Source organism: Hylobates moloch, unplaced genomic scaffold, assembly GCF_009828535.3.
Source record: "Hylobates moloch isolate HMO894 unplaced genomic scaffold, HMol_V3 SCAFFOLD_11, whole genome shotgun sequence".
NCBI classification, from domain to species: Eukaryota; Metazoa; Chordata; class Mammalia; order Primates; family Hylobatidae; genus Hylobates; species Hylobates moloch.
In genome coordinates this window covers 29575641-29579656 of record NW_026652286.1, presented here as the reverse complement: position 1 = coordinate 29579656, position 4016 = coordinate 29575641, and positions in this window count along the sequence as shown.

The following is a 4016-nucleotide window of genomic DNA, read 5'->3' as shown; positions in this document are numbered from 1 at the left end:
TGAGACCAGTTTGACCAACATGGTGAAACCACGTTTCTACTAAAAATACAAAAATTAGCCAGGCGTGGTGGCATGCGCTTGTAATCCCAGCTACTCAGGAAGCTGAGGCAAGAGAATCGCTTGAACCTGGGAGGTGAAGGTTGCAGTGAGCCGAGATCGCACCACTGCACTCCAGCCTAGGTGACACAGCAAGACTCCGTCTCAAAAAAAAAAAAAAAAAAAGAAAAGAAAAGAAAAGAAAACCCACAAAATTAGCCAGGTGTGGTGGTGCGTGCCTGTAATCCCAGCTACTCAGGAGGCTGAAGCAGGAGAATCGTTTGAACCTGGGAGGCAGAGGTTGCAGTGAGCCAAGATCACACCACTGCAATCCAGCCTGGGCAACAAAAAACAGAGTGAGACTGTCTCAAACTAAACAAACTAAACTAACCTAACCTAACCTAAACTAAACTACACTACACTACACTAAACTAAACTAAAATAAAATAAACTGAACTAAACTAAAATAAACTGAACTAAACTAAAATAAACTAAAATAAAATAAACTGAACTAAACTAAACTAAACTAAAATAAACTGAACTAAACTAAACTAAAATAAAATAAAATAAAAATGAATAAATAAATAAAAATTAGCTGGGCATGGTGGCATGCACCCATAGTCCCAGCTATTTGGGAGGCTGAGATGGCAGGATGGCTTTAGGCCAGGAGTTTGAGGCTGCAGTAACCTATGAGTGTGCCACTGCACTCTGGCCTGGGCAACAGGGCAAGACCCTCAATTCACAGCCAGTCTTGTTTCATCTACTCCATTAACTTACTTCTTTCCCTTTGCCCCAGACTAATTTGAAGCAAATCCAAGACATCATACTATTTCATTATAAATATATAACTTTTAATAATGGTTCTTGGATTGGATCTCAAACCAGCAACAAAAAGAAAACACATTCTATTCAGGATGCTGAGGCAGGAGGATTGCTTCAGCTCAGGAGTTTGAGACCAGTCTTAGCAAGAATATAGTGAGACACGTATCTCCAAAAAAAAAAAAAAAAAAAGGAACGAAAAATATGGTATGGTTAGGAGGGGCATTTTGCCTATTTTCCCTTTCTTAAAACTTCTGACAGGAGCATGGAGGAAACTGAAGTTGCAAAGTGGTAAAAGAGAACACATGCTCAAGTAGAATAAATAATTCAGTCCTAAATTAATATGGACCTATTCTTTTTTAAAGAGGCTATTGATTAAGTCATAAAGAATATTAATTAAAAAAGAATATTAGCTGAAGAAACAGAATACTAGAGTTATAGATTATCAGATTATCAGCTTCACAGCTAGCTCAGACACAGCATCATTATTGCCCAGTCCTGAAGAACAGATAATGGTGTTCAATATTTCATACACTTAAGATTTTCTGAACCCCCTAACAGAGGTTGTTTTTTAATGCTTACAGTCGGTTTCTGCATGAGCTTCACCAAAAAAAAAGTATTTTAGGCTGAGAGGTGGCTCTTAAATTTTTTCCCACTTACATACCAAAATTATTCAGTAACTAATTCAAAGCAAGGCAATAGGAAATATTAAAGATAGAGTGGGAAAACTCTTTTGACCTGGAAAGATGAACCTACCAAGAAAACAAGAGTTTAGCTATATCCCATTTGCTGTAGGGGATAAAATATCTTAAAAAAAAAAAAAAAAAAAAAGAAACAGTGGAAGGAAACCATGCCTTCTTTCTTAGTGGTTTAGGTACTTAAAATATCAAACTCAATATAACAAATGCTAACTTAAGCTCATTTTGTATTTTTCCTCTTCCCTGCCAAAGAGTATAGGGAAAAAAATGAGTTTCCATTTCATTTGTGTATATAACTTCATTTGTATATAAAATTTCATATTTATGGTTCTGGAGAAAGCACCATTTCAAAATATCACTGCAACTGATTCAAGCACTAAATCTTGTGAGTGGATTCTTCAGAACATGTAGCATTAAAAATGCTTTAACACTGGTCACTTAAAAGTATCATAATTTATAGATATAGGATGTTTTCAAACATACCAAAGTACTATGAAAATATGTACCAAAACTCATGTTAACAATGAAGAAGTAACAAAGTAAACAGTGTAGGTCCAAGGCAGAATGTGAGCAGAAAATAAATTGGACACTCCTGGCCTTCCCACTACTATCCTCTTTCTCCTTCTCCCTCTGTAATTTGCCATTTTTGTGGAACACTCCCTTCAGGTACATAAGGTCCTTGTGCTTCCCGTTTTAAAAGATGCTTTCAGAAGGCTGGGCGCGGTGGCTCACGCCTGTAATCCCAGCACTTTGGGAGGCTGAGGCGGGCGGATCAGGAGGTCAGATAGAGACCTCCTGGCTAACACAGTGAAACCTCGTCTCTACTAAAATTACAAACAATTAGCCAGGCATGGTGGCGGGCACCTGTGGTCCCAGCTACTCGGGAGGCTGAGGCAGGAGAATGGCGTGAACCCAGGAGGCAGAGCTTGCAGTGAACCGAGATGCCGCCACTGTACTCCAGCCTGGCGACAGAGCAAGACTCCGTCTCAAAAAAAAAAGAAAAATAATTAAAAAAAGAAAAACAAAAAACATGCTCTCAGAAAAAAAAGTGAAATTCATATGCACTGAGGTAAACATAACTAATAACCTCAAGTATTAATCAGTGTTTGCATCTTAAGCTTAAACTTACAAAAAAAAAACCAAGAGTGGAATCTTCGTGTCAGCTAGCAGGTAGGAGTGATTTCATCAGTGCCTTTGAAATCTCATGTTGAATATAGTCAGTTCAGCCTACCAATAAGGTCAGCACTGAGGACATGCGAATATACATACAGTGTAGTACATATAATCCTACCAATGAGATTTCACCTGTAAGATTTTACTTTTATGTTCCAGTTCTTTTCAGCAATGACACTTCCAACCATAAACCTACCTCTAAACTGGAAATCGTATTATCTCTTACCAGTAAGATTATTCTGTTTTTATCACCAAAAATCTGGTTTTATCACCAAAAATCTCTCAAGGAAAGAAAACAAAGTAAGAGGCAAGACCAATGCTTTAAAGCCAAAAAACTGATATAAATTGGGAAAGGGCTATACCAAAAGTGAGGTTTAGAAAGCTGGCTTTGTTATTCATAACAGATTATTTTCTTAAAATCTATTAAAAAGCACCCCCCCACACCCAGCCAAACACACGTAAAGACTTGGTAGGAAAAAGCCCCTTCTCTTTCTCCCTTTTCCTTCCTGAATGTGGATAAAGGCCCAGAGATGGCACAGCCCCCTTAACCCGAAGACAATAAACATGAACGCAAAGGTCTACCTGGCAGACCACGTGAAGGAGCCACCTCATTACATCTGGACTTTCTGCATAAGGTTCCTGAAAGAGATCAGATTCAGCTACTATAGGTTTCTGTTACTGCAGCTGAATATACTTACAGTGGATACAAAGACATTATTCTCACTTAAAAAAATCAACTAGGCCGGGCGCGGTGGCTCATGCCTGTAATCCCAGCACTTTGGGAGGCCGAGGTGGGCAGCTCACAAGGTCAGATCGAGACCTCCTGGCTAACACAGTGAAACTCTGTCTCTACTAAAAATACAAACAATTAGCCAAGTGTGGTGGCGTGCACCTGTGGTCCTAGCTACTCAGGAGGCTGAGGCAGGAGAATGGCGTAAACCCGGGAGGCGGAGCTTGCAGTGAGCCGAGATCGCACCACTGCACTCCAGCCTGGGCGACAGAGTGAGACTCAGTCTCAAAAAAAAAAAAAAAAAACCAAACAAAAAAAAACAAATTAACAGCTATGAAGAAAATCAACACTGATCTCTCACATACCCTAAAAAGAACGTCAATGATAAGCTTACATTTTTGCTTTCCTCAACTGAGGATGATAAATATCACATAAAAAGAGGGGTGACAGTGGTGAAACCCCAGATTCCAAAGTCAAAAAAGTGAGACGAGTCTAGGACAGAAAAATGTAACACCAGACAATTATGGTCTAATATGGGCTTTAGCTAAGTCAATTTCAAC